The 16,422-nt window shown below is 40.9% G+C and overlaps 1 protein-coding gene across 1 annotated transcript in view; it reads left to right on the forward strand.

Moving 5' to 3' along the window:
- The window catches only part of SLC24A2 (solute carrier family 24 member 2), a 287,857-nt gene that overhangs the window by 203,840 nt on the left and 67,595 nt on the right, over positions 1-16,422 (forward strand). The window lies entirely within an intron of this gene.

Consider the following 16,422-nt stretch of genomic DNA (forward strand, 5'->3'; position numbering starts at 1 on the left):
TTCACTGGGAAAGAATAAAATGCAATCTGCTGGCTTTGTTTTTAATAAGATGACAGTCGTTTAAATGCCTGGATAGAGGAAGGCAGGCTATTAATGCCTCTCATAGCGCAAATGCAGGGACAAGTTAAATAGCTCCTCTCTTTGGGGAATAGTAGAGCATTACTCTCAGATTTGAACATCAAAGATGGTCGAAATTGAATCTCTCTTTGTGTTGTACACATTACAAATACATTTCATTTTGGGCATGAAGAGAAAGTGAATGGTCCCCTGAAATGAATGATTTTGAGGGTAGAAATAGGCTCTCTCTCTCTCTCTGGCTCACTCTCTCTCTCTGTCTCAGGTTTGCCTTGAAGTCAAGTCCACAAAGGTCTGTGACCAAATTATTGACTTGATGCCATTTGAAAGTAAACACTGCGCACAGAAAGCAAAAAGCAATGAGGCATCCATTGTTATAGTTTCATCTTTATTCTCTTGAACTTATCACGTGCTCTAGAGATGCAGTTAGAACTCCTTCAAAGGGGGAACCCAGAGTTTCCCAAGATAGCCACGGTGATGATGCATGCCCCCAAAGGTTGGGGCAATCAGTGACGGTGGAAAAGCCCTTTAATTTTGTCTGTGATGGCCCATTCCAAAAGCATGTTGATGTAGAAACATCATTCAAAGGAGTTGTCTCTCAAATGAAACGCTAAAGACGTCTCTGCTTTGTTCCATCGATAGCTGGGCCTCGCATTGTGGAGTGCCGGTTGGACGATTTGCATTCGGTTCAGAGACACTTCCCCCTGACGGTAGTCAGGTTTCTTGCTGGTGGGTCTCTTGGTCTTGGATTTGCACCATGCTGTGCACTCACCTCTGGGTGTTGTCATACTGTAAAAACAAATCCTCAAGCTGCTGTCAGGGTCCATTTATCTCCTAATCTCACGATAGCAGAGCCACCAAATCTGGCCTCTTCACCTCAGCCATTAAAAAGAATCTCGTGACCCACGTCAAACTGTCCTTTATAGGTTGTGTTGGGGCTCAGTGAGACTATATGGTACACATGTGTGCAGGAGCACACACACACCCTCACATAATGAGTGATCAGCATTGTGGTTTATATAAACTTGAGTGTCTACAAATTTGTTTCCTGTTTATGTGTATGGATTCATGTATTCATTCATTCATAAAACACATTCCTGTTGCAGGCTGATGTGAGTGGTCACCCCATGTGAGGACATTTCCTTTTACAAGCCCCCACTTTAGCTAAGTCTCTAGGGGAACAGAAGCCAGTGCTTGCCCCAGTCTAGTTAACTTCCTGAAAACCAGCATAAATGTCATTGTTGTATCTGAGTTTTAGCAATGCAGTTGCCACAGTCTCTGTAGCTACTTGCGTGCTGGTAATTTCTCTCTTTGACTTCCCAGACTGGCAGCACTTAATCCCATATGGCCAATAGCAAAGGTAGCTTTGCTTCAACTCTAAGGACTTCAGGCCAGAACCACCATCATTGGCAGGAATTAAAAATCGTGGTGAGTCCATCTAATTCCAGAAAACTCGTGATGATAAAAAGTCTCCTCTGGCATTTCTGAAAAAAACTTTACCCAATTGTTTATTTTCCTTTCCATGCATCCTGTTCCCATTCATCCTGTTCCCATTCATGGTACAATAGGTCACACAGAGTTTCCTAACTAGTTGTTGTGGTTCAGTCACTAAGCTGTGACCCTTTTGTGACCTCCCCCCCTTGACTGTAGCCCATCAGGCTCCTCTGTCCATGGGATTTTCCAGGCAAGAATACTGGAGTGGGTTGCCATTTCCTCCTCTAGGGATCTTCCCGACCGAGGAATAACCTGCATCTCCTGCATTGGTAGGCAGATTCTTTACCACTGAGCCATCTAGAAAAGGTTACAAATTCTTTTCTTGACCTCAGGACTGTTCCCCATCTTCTTTGTGCTAGGGAGAATTAGAATGTGAGGAGCTGATCCATGGAACTTAAAGGTAGCATCTTACAATATGCCCATGTAGACGGGCTGTCTCCCCTGCTGAGTGTGTTCATGGAGGCATCTTCCCACTAGGCTCTTGGGAGAGGGAATACAGTATAGTTGTTCAGCAGACACGCTATGGAGTCAGCCACCTTGGTTTGAACCCCAGTTCTGCCACTTACTAGTTGTCTGACCTTGGGTGAGTTATTTAACATCTCTGTAACTCAGCTTCCTATAAATAGTAAAGAGCATCTGTCTCTTAAGGCTGTTGAGTATATCCAATGGAGAGCTGTTTACAGAGCACACAGAACAGTGCCTGCTACATCAGTAGCTGCCAAATTGCTTTCAGTTCTTTTTTGTTTCTTGCAGCTGTCATTTTTCAGGCAGTCTTCAAAGGTTCAGTAGTAAGTCATTGAATTATCTTATCTCCTTTTTCACTTAAAAAGAAGTCTCTTCATCATGTACCAGTTTTTAGATCCTGCCATACCTGTCTATAAGATGGAAACTGGTCTTCTTGGCAATCTGGCTTTTAGTTGAGCAGAAGTTATCCTGAAGTTGAATAACTATACATTTTATATTTCCAAGTTCTTCTGTTCTTTGTACAATGAGGAGTAAATCAGTGTGACATGGTACTTGACTCATTTCCCTTCAATAACTCCCAGCTTTCTCTGGGGTCTACAGATTTTTGGCAGACTGAAAAAAAAAATTCCTCTTTCCAACATATTGGTTAAAAAAATCTGAAAAAGCAATTACTGTACTAATTTTTTAATCCTGGTGAAATGTCCTTAGGCCACTGTTTATGTAGTTAGGACTCATAACCTTCTGCAAGTCCCTGCCTTCTCCTATATCATCAGATCTCTGGTTCACAGCAGGCATTTGCCATTTCATGTAAGGTGCATAATGGGCTACTTGTGAAACATGTCTTAATCTTCTACATTGTCTTTGCATCCTGGATTTTAAATTCACTCCTATCTTCCCACTTTTTATGGTATTTAAGTAGGAATAATGGTAAATGGATTTCTACTTCAATGAAATTTAGAGGATTGAATAAACATTCTTTGTACTTTGATCCTGTAATTTTTTTCATAATTTGGGGTGATTGTTTCTATTGTGGTAGGGAGCCAAGTATTCAATAAAGTGACATCCTGACCAGAACTGAAGTGTAGACTACGAAATTATAAGAGTAGTTTGAATTACTTCCCCTTCAGTGGTATTAATTTCCTTTGTCTTCCAGTCTTTTTCCCTCCATTTCATTCTGTTTCCAAATCTTCTTGCCTTCTCATTCTTCTCATCTCTTGCCATTTTGTCCCTCTTGAGTAGCTGAAGTTTGTTTGTCCATTTTATTGCTTTTACTCCCCTCTTCTAGGACACTTTTCTGGTATTTTTTGATGCTCAGTGCATTGGAGGGTAGAAACTCAGCTGTGCTGACCCGAAGGCTGGATATAATTTAGCACTGATTCTCTCTGCCTGGCAGACTCTTCTGAATCCAGCCAGGCTGCAGGATGAGGTCCAGGAGAACATCCAAATTGTTCTCTAGCCAGCATGCAGCATCCATTCCACTCATCAGTCAGGTTGGGTTTTTTTCTTTTTCATCTCCATTTCCAAGTTATTGCCGCCATCTTGTCTTCTATATGCTGAGCATTCTCCTGATGGCACCTTGGTATGTTGTAAATCCTCCTGAAACTGGTCTTATTGGCCGTCTGGCTTTTAATTGAGCAAAAGTTCTCCTGAAGCAATGAAGAGGATTCCAACAGTTGAGGCTACATGCATTTTCCCTTCGCAGACTTCCTTCCTGCAGAGAGATTGAAGACAGAATAGTTGAAACTGTGGAGTTAGAACACTAAAATGGAAAGAGTCATAGGTGTCCATACCAAAGGCAGCCAGGCTAAGGAGGATTAACAGAGCACTATTAAATAGAGATTTAATTCAATTCAACAGCATCTGAACACCTACAGAGTGCCAGGAACTCTGCTGGGTGCTCAATTAACAAAATGAGTGTGTTGATTCCTTGCCCTAAATGACAGAAAGCAAGTAGGTTAAGGTGCCTTTGATGAGCACACACAGAAGGGTATACTTGAAACAGACACACTGGAGGGAGTGGGTTACACTAATGCCCTCCCACTTACACTAGGGGTGGGAGGACATTCGAGAATACCACCTGCAGGAGGGAACCTCCAAGTGAGTCACTAGATTAGAAGATCTCATAAGATTCCAACACAAAAAGAGGATGTGAGGGATTTAGAGAGATATGTTCAGTTTGTGTTCTGAAAGCCTTACACTGGTAACAATGTGAAAGACGGGTGAAAGGTGCCAGGACGAGACAGTAAATGGTAAGAAAGAGAAAGAGTAGGTGGTAAGAAACAAGAGTTCAAATAGGACTACTTCAGTAACCTCAGCAAGGCTTCCGACTAAGGCAGGGACAGTAGGAATGGAGCAGAAAAGACAGAACTGAGGCTGTTCAGGGTGGAATTGCTAGGGCTTCATGACAGTATTCTTGGGCTTCCCTTGTGGCTCAGCTGGTCAAGAATCCGCCTGCAATGCGGGAGACCTGGATTCAATCCCTGGGTTGGGAAGATCCCCTGGAGAAGGGAAGGGCTACCCACTCCAGTGATCTGGCCTGGAGAATTCCACAGACTGTATAGTCCATGGGGTCACAAAGACTCGGACACGACTGAGCAACTTTCACTTTCATGACTGGTTGGGTTGTGGGTGTGGCCATAGAAGCATCAGCATCACTTAAAGCCCCAGCCTTTGGATCTTAGTCATATGTAATATAACCAAGCTCACATTTCTGTGAAAGAGAACAGTGGGCTTATCTGTATGTGTCAATTCAAAAAAATCCTTTTAAAAAAAGGATAGGGGAAGAGAATGGAACCTCTTGCCACTTTCAAGACTGAGCAATAAATGTGTGTGTACCCCCCACCCCAAATTTGATAAGACTTAAGAAGAAAGTACCTTTTGCCTGATTTTGTAAACATAATCATTTCATTTACAGAGATGCAAGAATGCAAAGATGTAGATGTCATCAGTGAACATGTTAGCTTCTTAACCCCCTACCTATACAAAAAACTTACCAAGAACATGTTTTAGAAACTTGCTATTAGAAGGACTCAAACAGATTTTTTTAAAAAGAAATAAATTCCAAATGTTGCATAGATGGTATCTAATATTGTATATTCTTTGCTTTCAAACCGTATTCCTTTCACTGTCTTTGACAATGTCATTTTCTCCCTGGAAACGCCAGCTGAAAAGTAAGAGAAGTGAAAAAATATTGACTATTCAGCCAGAATTCTGGATTGATGCCCATGGAGGCAATAATAATGAAAAATGGAATGACTAACCCTGATTTCTTACTATGTGCCAGGCACTGTGCTAAGCATTTTATATATATTAACTCGTTCAATTTTCAGCATCATCCTATGAGTCTGTTATACTAAAAACTTAACTATATTATAACCTCTTCTATTATAACCATTTTACTGATAAAGATACTGAAAGTTACAGTAGTAAATAATTTGACCCAGGGATAAGGGAAATAATAGCCAGGTTCAAATCGAGGTTTGTTGGACCCCAGAATTCACTTTCTTTCTTTTTTTTTTTTAATTTAATTTTATTTTTAAACCTGAAACATTAACCACTGAATAATACTACTTTGACAAACAGTTGGAATCCCTTTTAAGCTTTCCTTTTGAAAATCAAAACTTATATTATCTCTTTCCCTGAATTACACATTCTTTAAATAGTGCCAACAGTCTCTATGTATCTGATGTCATTACAAAAGAATGTGACATTTATAGACTTCCTTTGGCATGACATAACTAGTTATTATTTTTTGTCATTCTTCTCCTTTGACCTTTTTCTTCTCCAGTATAAACTTGTGCAGAGAATGTTAGAACAAGGCTCTAATCCTGGGTGCCCACTTATTGTGACTATAATAAGTGAGCCTGAATCCACATCACTACTGGGCTTTGACCCAGTCATAGAATGATAGCTCCTACATACTGAGAATTTCCAGTGTTCCCAGCGTCACATAAACCCCCTTAGAGCAATACAGTAAGGGAGTACTAGAATTAGCCCCATTTTGCAGATGATGAAACTAAGGCTTTCAAAGGTCACGCAGCTAATAAGTAGTAAATTGTGGATTAGAACCCACACCTCTTGACTCCAGAAATTATGCTGAGTGCCATAAGATCATCTTGTTCATCTCCGTGGTGATAAGGGCTCCTGATACCAGCTTCATTCTGGTTTTGTGACGATCAGAAGGATGCTATGATGGGAGTTCCCTGATTTAGTTGAAGGGAAAATAATAAATGCTTTAAAGTACCTAATAATTAATACCTATCACATCAGATCAGATCAGATCAGTCGCTCAGTCGTGTCCGACTCTGCGACCCCATGAATCACAGCACGCCAGGCCTCCCTATCCATCACCAACGCCCAGAGTTCACTGAGACTCATGTCCATCGAGTCAGTGATGCCATCCAGCCATCTCATCCTCTGTCGTCCCCTTCTCCTCCTGCCCCCAATCCCTCCCAGCATCAGAGTTTTTCCAATGAGTCAACTCTTCGCATGAGGTGGCCAAAGTACTGGAGTTTCCACTTTAGCATCATTCCTTCCAAAGAAATCCCAGGGCTGATCTCCTTCAGAATGGACTGGTTGGATCTCCTTGCAGTCCAAGGGACTCTCAAGCGTCTTCTCCAACACCACAGTTCAAAAGCATCAATTCTTCAGTGCTCAGCCTTCTTCACAGTCCAACTCTCACATCCATACATGACCACAGGAAAAACCATAGCCTTGACTAGACGAACCTTTGTTGGCAAAGTAATGTCTCTGCTTTTGAATATGCTATCTAGGTTGGTCATAACTTTCCTTCCAAGGAGTAAGCGTCTTTTAATTTCATGGCTGCAGTCAGCATCTGTAGTGATTTTGGAGCCCAGAAAAAGAAAGTCTGACACTGTTTCCACTGTTTCCCCTTCTATTTCCCATGAAGTGGTGGGACCGGATGCCATGACCTTCGTTTTCTGAATGTTGAGCTTTAAGCCAACTTTTTCACTCTCCACTTTCACTTTCATCAAGAGGCTTTTGAGTTCCTCTTCACCTTCTGCCATAAGGGTGGTGTCATCTGCATATCTGAGGTTATTAATATTTCTCCCGGCAATCTTGATTCCAGTTTGTGTTTCTTCCAGTCCAGCGTTTCTCATGATGTACTCTGCATATAAGTTAAATAAACAGGGTGACAATATACAGCCTTGACGTACTCCTTTTCCTATTTGGAACCAGTCTGTTGTTCCATATCCAGTTCTAACTGTTACTTCCTGACCTGCATACAAATTTCTCAAGAGGCAGATCAGGTGGTCTGGTATTCCCATCTCTTTCAGAATTTTCCACAGTTTATTGTGATCCACATAGTCAAAGGCTTTGGCATAGTCAATAAAGCAGAAATAGATGTTTTTCTGAAACTCTCTTGCTCACATACATAATGAATATATTTGCCAATTATGTGTTAGGTATCTGTAATATTTACCACAACCCTACAAGGCAGCTATTATTGTTCCCATTGTATATGAGTGTGAGAGCTGTGTGTCAAAGAGGTTAGCTAACTTGCCCAAACTCTCATGGCTGGTGAGTGGCAGAGCCAGTTTTCAAGTCAAAGTCTGTGGGGTCCACAGTACAAATGATGGGGCTGCCATGCTGTATCATTGCATGCTTTTCTCCATCCCTTTGGGAAAAAGGAAGAACATTATGACAAAGTATCAGTGTTTAAAGTTAACTTAGGACTGTTGTGATTTTTAATTACACAATTAAAAGGTCACATAAATGTCCAGGAAATCTTTTTTTTTTTTTTTTTAACCACACTGTTTGGGGTTAATTCTCTTGCCTGGGTGGCTCATTGCTTTTCTTTAAAAATCCTTTCCAGAAACCTGCTTGTTCTCTCCCGTTCTCTTCCCCTCCCCAACCTACCTCAGCAGGGAAGGAGCAGAACAGCTCTTCCTGGTCCCATTTTTCTTGTTTGATCATCCAGAGCATGTAAATTACAGTGAAATATGGCCTGAGTCAGCTTCTCACAGGACAGAAATCAGTAACCATTGATATTGCTAAGCAACACCGCAGAGGAGCAAGACTGCAAATTAGGTGACAAATTTATAAGAAGTTGGAGTGTCTGGGGACTCTCTTGGGTGTTTCATTATGAACCATCTGGATGATCCACAGTAATGACCACACATTATTGTTCACTGTTCAAGGATGATAATTCCCATATAATTATATGGCACCTCCCTCTGTGATCCTCACCTACCTTTCAGAATCTTTCACTGTATTTTTCACAGTCCAGATATTTCCCTGAAAAATAATTGGGAACAGTTACACCTAATGGACAATGTTCATTCCTCTCCTAAATAAGATTTTTTAAAATTACTCTTTTGACTCATGTGGTGGCATAGCTTGATGGCAAGAATGTGTAAAAAAAAAAAAGAGTGTGTTAGTCATGGCATACTAGCATTTCCGTTGGCCTGACGTGGACTTAGCCTTGGTGTCCCAGAGAAGCCTGAGGTGATGAGACTCGTAGTCTGCTCTTAAGTCAGAGATAAGCACACGGTGGTACCTACACCAAGGGAGATAGGTAAGCCTCAAGGGAAATGAGGAAGGGAACCAAAGCCTTTGGCTTTTCCAGAAGGGTAGCTAAGCAAGGACCCCTCCCTGGTCTCACTTGTTCATTCATTCACTCATTCACTAATATTTATAAGAAAATGGGACTCACCATCCAGATTTTAAACCAAGCCCAGAGTGGTTTGCTTTTTTTTAATTTGGAATTGGTTACCAACATTTAAGGTACTTCCCTGTGGCTCAGATGGTTAAAAAAAAAAAAAAAAACAAAAAAAAACAAAAAACTGCAGTGTGTGAGACCTAAGTTCGATACCAGGGTCAGGAAGATCCCCTGGAGAAGGGAATGACAACCCATTCCAGTATTCTTGCCTGGAGAATTCCATGGACAGAGGAGCCAGGCAGGCTACAGTCCATGGATGGGATCACAGAGTCGGACACAACTGAACTACTAACACACACACATACACACACACACACACTCCAACATTTAAAAGTCAGGAATTTTCACATAAAAGTCCAGATATCTGGCTTCCCTGGAATAATCAGATCTCTCAACACTGTCCCAGCCTTTCCTCATGGAATGGGAGCTAAGAGGCTGTCACGCCTTTAGGCATTCACTGGCCACTTTCCCATAGTCCCCACCGCTCCCTATTGTTGGCCTCGGTCCACTGTCCTCACCTGCACAGCTGGCCCCTGTGGCTCATGAGTGCTTTATCAGAATGTTACTGTGCCCCAGGCACTGGGCCGGCTGCTGGGGATCTATGTGATCCCTAATTTGGCCACCAATGTAGTATCAGTAGTTCTAAGGGACTGGGGCCTCAGAATGATACCAGCAGATTGACATCAACTAGGAAATACATGTAGAAAGTAAGGGAGACCAAAACAAGAACAAAGCAAAACAAGTGTGTCTGGGTTTGCTGGAAGCTTGAAAAGGAAGAGTGAGTCTTTCATGAAGGGGCTGGATTCAGAGGGTGTGAAAATCAGGTGATAAATGTCTAAGAGGCAGTGATGTATGTAAGGACATAAATCCTACTTGACACTCAGTAGCTGAGGGAAGGTTACTTACAAGTTCAGCCTTTTATTTTCATTTGCAAACTTACTGGCTTGCTTCCAAAAGCCTAAGTGAGAGATTTTAATCCCATAGAAGAAAAAGAAGCACTCGTTAGCATAGATTTGCAAGAGCTGAATATGAGAACTCCATAGGACAAAATCACCTCTGTTTACACCTTGTATATGACATAGATATATTACCACATGTTGGGTATAGTGTCCCCAGGCAACTGTTTTCTCAGTTAGGAGGCTCTCGGGGAAGTTCAACACACAAACACTATTCCCCCACAGATTGCTAAGCAGAACTTCTGCAGTGAGTCAGTGCTCTGAAAGCTTTTTTGAGTGAGAATTTGAATTTGAAGGTTAAAATATTCCTTTTATTCTGACTTGAGTCTGAAGTGAGAATATGGTTGTTTCCTCATTTAACCTCCATCTCTTAAGGGTTTTTTTTTTTAACTTAAGAAAAGTACTTGCCTTGACATGAACAATTGTTATAAAGGACTAATGACCAAAGAAAGCCTTTTAATGGAAAGCAATTAATTTTGATGGACCGTACAGCCCTTTTTAAGGTAAATCAAACAAAAAGCTTTCAATTGGGCTGACTTAGAAATATCTTTTAGCTCGGAATACATATTGATTTTGACAAAAAATTTTCACACAGGAAGAGAAGAGAAACAAAGTCAACCCAAATCAAGCACTGTAAGGAACTTTAAAAAATTGTATGGATCTACAAATATAAATGTTATGTTTGTAGGGAGTGGATGGGAAATGACAAATACATAACTCCCATACTATTCATTCACAAAACTTCAATAATGAAAATAAATTCACAAATTAAAAAAAAAAAAGAAAACACCTTAGACTAAAATGTTAATACTACCAAACATGGTTCTGGAAGTTAGCCAGGGCAGCCTTTCATGAAACTGAAAGTTTTCCTTTTGACATTCTTCCTTGTGTTTAAGGGAAGGCGCCTGGGGAAGGAGGGCGGTGGGTTCTTGACTTGCACGTTTCAAGTTTTGACACTGACATTGGTGCCCACCCACAGAGATGATGAGAGTCTGATAAGATTTAACAACCTCATGCCGGGCTGAAATAGAGGTTCCCATTGGAACTTTGGCAGACAAGTAAGAGAGATGTCCATCGGCAGACGAATGGATAAGAAAGCTGTGGTACATATACACAGTGGAATATTACTCAGCCATTCAAAAGAATACATTTGAATCAGTTCTAATGAGGTGGATGAAACTGGAGCCTATTATACAGAGTGAAATAAGTAAGAAAGAAGAACATCAATACAGTATACTAATGCATGTATATGGAATCTAGAAAGGTAGTAACGATGACCCTACATGCAAGACAGCAAAAGAGACACACAGATGTACAGAACAGTCTTTTGGACTCTGTGGGGGCGAGGATGGGATGATTTGAGAGAATAGCATTGTTCAGTTCAGTTCAGTCGCTCAGTCATGTCCGACTCTTTGCGACCCCATGAACCGCAGCACGCCAGGCCTCCCTGTCTATCACCGACTCCCGGAATTTACCCAAACTCATGTCCATTGAGTCGGTGATGCCATCCAACCATCTCATCCTCTGTCATCCCCTTCTCCTCTTGCCCTCAATCTTACCCAACATCAGGGTCTTTTCAAATGAGTCAGCTCTTTGCATCAGGTGGCCAAAGTATTGGAATTTCAGCTTCAACATCAGTCCTGCCAATGAACACCCAGGATTGATCTCCTGTAGGATGGACTGGCTGGATCTCCTTGCAGGCCAAGGGACTCTTAAGAGTCTTCTCCAACACCACAGTTAAAAATCATCAATTCTTCTGCGCTCAGCTTTCTTTATAGTCCAACTCTCACATCCATACATGACTACTGGAAAAATTATGGTCCGCCTTGACTAGACGGACCTTTGTTGACATCATGTATATTATCATATGTGAAACAGATCACCAGTCCAGGTTCGATGCATGAGACAGGGTGCTCAGGGCTGGTGCACTGGGATGACCCTGAGGGATGGGATGGGGAGGGAGGTGGGAGGGGGGTTCAGGATGGGGAAGACATCTACACTATGGCTGATTCATGTCAATGTATGGCAAAAACCACTACAATATTGTAAAGTAATTAGCCTCCAATTAAAATAGATAATTTTTTTAAAAAATCAAGTAATGGATTAACTATCAAGTGTCTGAAACATATTCCTTTAAGCACCAAATTTAACATTCACTTTAACATAGGCATTTTTTTCTAAAATAGATTGCAGTATTCTATGCCTTTATGGAAAGAATTTCTTAATGGAAATTATTTTTAATGCTTAAGGATATGATGATTAATGTTATTGCATTCTTTTAAATATAAAATCTTTAAAATTAGTGAAGTACATAAAATTATCTACTCCTACACTTAAAGGCCCTAATTTGCACTTTTTGTACTAGTTTTTCAGAATCTCTGGCATCTTGTTCACTGAAACGATACCAAAGTAACTTTCTTTTCTAACTGAGAATTAGTATCTAGCAGTCATTAAAACTATATAAGCCTTGCTTCAGAAAAGTTGGGTTTGAGTATAAGGTATATCATGGAACTTGGTTAAATTAATAACCTAATGATCCCTCAGTTGTGACAATAAGATCTAACCTAGAGTATCATACTCTAGGTTAATTAAAATAGAGGTTTAATTAAAATAGAGCATGCGGAGCTGCTTGAGTACTAATAAACAGTCAATAAATACAAAAAAGAAAAAAAAAGGAAGAGAGGTACCAATTATTAAGGATACCTGTGCCACATGACACAAAGTGCTTTATAGATATGTTCTCATCTGATCCTCCAAAAACCCTCCTGAGAATAGGTATTTATTGTTCTTGTCCCTATTTTACTGAAGAAGAGACTAAGGTGCAGAGAAGATCACCAGCTCATAAGTCATAGAACCAAGCTTTGAATTAGCTATCTTAACTGTCTCAGAAGCCCTCTGTTTTTTTAGTTTATTTTACTGAGGTATAGTTGATTTACAATGTTGTGTCAATTTTACTGTACAGCAAAATAATTCAGTTACACATATATAAATTACTTTTCATATTCTTTTCCACTATGGTTTATCACAGGATATTGAATATAGTCCCCTGTGCTATACACATAGGACCTTGTTGTTTATCCATTCTATGTATAATAGCTTGCATCTGCTAATCCCAAACTACCCTTCCCCTACCCCCCTTAACCTTGATAGTGATATTATGGGATCAGCAGTCCAGAAGCCTTAAGTACCAGTGTCTGCCATCCTGACTTCAGCAAGTCCAGGGAAGTTCAACAAACCAAAGTACTGTTATTTGGGAGCTGTGCATTTATATGCTTTGATTAAGAAATATAAGGAGCGCATGTGATACACAAAAAGCACTGTTCTAGTTGGGAGGGATCCAAAGAGGAATACAGTCTCAGTCTACAAGATATGGACATCCTAACTGGAGAGACAGACTTTGCAAATATTACAGGGAAGGGTGCATAGGTCCCAAGCTGGAACATTGATGATCAGATGAATGAAGGGTCTGCTTTTCACATCCTGTTCCCATGGTTATGATCCATGTTTTGACATTCTTTGCAGATCTGAGAGTAGAAGGGGAGGATGATGAAGAAATTTCTTTTAAATTCTAGCTCAAAGGGAAGAATATCTTTTATTGTTGGACACCGATTAGCTATTTTAAACTTCTGTAAATACTGTTGAGTTAGTTTCAACAAACCTGTGTGAAATAGCAAGTTTTCTTAAGTGTTCTGCTCCATATGCCATGGGTTCTCTTTCACTCTTCTTGGTGATGCTTGCAATAATGAAGCTGCTCATTATTGATTGCTTAGTGGGTATTATTATCTCACCTACTCTTCACCACAGCTTTGTGAGATAGATATTAATACACATGCCCTTTTATAGCTGAGGACACCAAGACTCAGAAAGGCAAAGCAATTTGCTCAAAGTCACACAGCTAAAAAGTGTCAGATCTTGGGTTCAAACCTGGACCCTGGCTTCAAAGCCTGTGTTCTTAACTTCTTTTAGCCACTGAAAATAATCCTTTCCTGGATGTGATGTAATCTGATATCTGCATACTTCCTTAATAGGTATTAGACAACTTTACCAAGGAACTAATCTCTGTGTTAAGAAAATCTAAAATCTAAATTTTAGATCTACAAACTCAGTGTCAAAAATAAAGCAGCTCTTTGATTTAAGAAAACACACAAGTTATTTTTTCCATCAACCAACACTTAATGAATGTTGCTTTCACTGATTTCTCTACCTCTGCTCTTTATTCTAACAAAATGAATTCAGCATAGATTTTTCTGTTGACTTTCTGTTTTATATGTCAGAATTTTGAGGCCTGGAAGGTGCTGCTCCTGTCTGGGGAAATTTGTTGAGAAAGGGGTTGAGAATGCCAGAGGTTCCAAAAGTGGAGCTGAGAAGGTCAATGTTGGAAGGAGAAATCTATGTCCATGCCCTTTTTTAAGAAAGGAAGAAATTAGGGGCCAAAAAGCACTAGTTCTTAGTTGCAGATCTGTTGAGACTGAAGATCTTTTCCTTGACTTATCAACCAAGATGGACGGACAAGAATTCAGAGGTACCTTAAAGCCAGGTGATGACCTTGCTGGGAGGCCTGAGAGGCAGTGGGCAGAGGAATGTCAGATTCCGGCTCTCCTAGAGCCCCAGGAGCTTGGATGCCCATGGATCCAGCTGCCCAAATGGTGAGCGATCGTGCCATGTTAGGCAGCTGATCAGCTCATAGGCTCGTCTCAAACACCAGCCACTGGGTTCCAGACTTTTTCTTAGAGAAATCTTATAGAGAAGGGGCACTGGATGGTAACCAGGGTGATCTTCACTACTGATTCATCCCTTTTCCTCTTGCTCAGTTGACATAATGGAAGTTATTCAATGGTATTAAACAGCCCCCTCTTGATCCCCTTCCCTCCTCCCTCCTATCCCAAGAAATTCAGCTTGGATTGGGACCAGTTTGAATCCTAATCCAATGATGCTAAAGTTGCCATGGCTACTGTCCATGGGGAGTGTGCTGACAGGAGCCCATTGCCGCTTACAGGTGAGTTTTCATTCATGCCTCTCAGGCCGCTTTCCATGAGGTGTCCATGGGCTGTGGGACGCTAGCTGGGTGCAAATGTGCTCCAAATTATGGATGCGCACGTGTCTGTCCTAGTCGCATATCGCACCCCTCTTCCTGCACCTTCTGAGCCCCTGGTTCAAGGAAGGGAGGTGCTGGCTGTTGGAGATACTGTCCCACCAGCCCCAGGAGACCACCCTGACCATTTGGAAGCACTGAGGTGCCAAGTTCACTGTCTCACTATCCCATTGAGGTCAATGATAAAAACTCTATTCCAACAGGCTGGTTCGTGTACCTTTTTTTAAGTAAGCACCAAACATGGTTCTCTTCACTTGGGCAAATACTGTTTCCTTGCCCACCTTCTTCACTGTGCTTCAAGTCACTCCATCACCTGTTGTCATTCAGCCTTTGACTGCTCTGATTCCTTCTCTTCCACCACCTTTAGCCTCCTTTTTGGTATATCCTGTCCAGTTCTTGTCCCCCTGCCCCAGTCCTCATCTAAGGAAGTAGCTGAGGAACAATCTAGGAATCGCCATAGCAGCAAGAATGTGTGAGTTTTGTCAGCCACCCCTGGATCCAGTTTTGACCATGTTGGTATTAAGTTAATAAATTAATCAAAGAATATGATTGTATGTGTTTATACCTGGCTCCATGAGAGAGGAGGTAAAGACTTAATCACATCTGTCTCTAGCAGATGTTTGAAAGTTTGGGACTGATACATGAAGACCAGTGTGTGTGTGTACAGAGAGGTAGCATCTCAAAAGACAAAAATGCAGTAGTATATCTCCACTGTGTAGAAATATGGTTTCGACCCAACTTTGCAAACATGAACTCCACATTCTGTTTCCTTGGCAAAGAAAGAGAATGCCAGCTGCTTATTCGCCTGCTTTACCTCAGGGAAAGAGTGGAGGTTACCAAAAAATTAGTTGGCTGGTATAATTCATCAGCTTACTGCAGGATTATACATACACATCACACCACTCACACACAAGGCATAGATTATGTGTAAAGCCACCGTGAACATGTGTTTAATATTTATGAAGGAATTTAGATCACCTTAAAATCCCAGACTTTGGCAGTGTCACTTATATAATAAACTACTGTTCTTAAAATGGCAGAAAAAAATGTTTTTTTTACTGAAGGCAATCCCTAGAAGTCAATTTTTTTAAAAGCCTTCTTGTTTGGACACAAAATTCAATTTCTTATTGAAGCACTTGCATCCTTTGTCATAGGTCTAACAAAATCCAGAATAAGCAGGCTTTTGCAGAAACGTAAAAATGAGGTGATTTTTCTCCCCCAGGCATAATTTTGTATTAGTGTGTTAAAATAGCTTCAGGTAAAATTTTAGGCACATGGAAAAAGAATGTGTATAATATATACTATAAAGCGAAGAATATTTATTATTGTGTTTTAAACTAGAGCCTTATGTTGTACACAGAACCCATCAGTTATTAGTCCATTCATATGGGAGTTTTTAGCAGCCCACCAAGTTAATGAGCCATGGAAGCATTCCAAAGAATCACAGGAGTATCTCTCACGTCTCATTAATATCTCTTAAGTTTATTGGGAGAGTGTTGTGATGACCAGGAAAATATTTTTAACCTGCTCACAGTGTTGCTTCAAACAATCTGGAATTTTCAGATGGACAGGAATGAAAGTTTCTGTTTTAGAACTGAAGGAAGAAAACAGAAATGGTGTGTCCCTACCTCTTCCGTCCCCATCCCCAAGATGCCGCT

This window comes from Bubalus kerabau, chromosome 4 (assembly GCF_029407905.1).
Source record: "Bubalus kerabau isolate K-KA32 ecotype Philippines breed swamp buffalo chromosome 4, PCC_UOA_SB_1v2, whole genome shotgun sequence".
Taxonomy (NCBI): domain Eukaryota; kingdom Metazoa; phylum Chordata; class Mammalia; order Artiodactyla; family Bovidae; genus Bubalus; species Bubalus kerabau.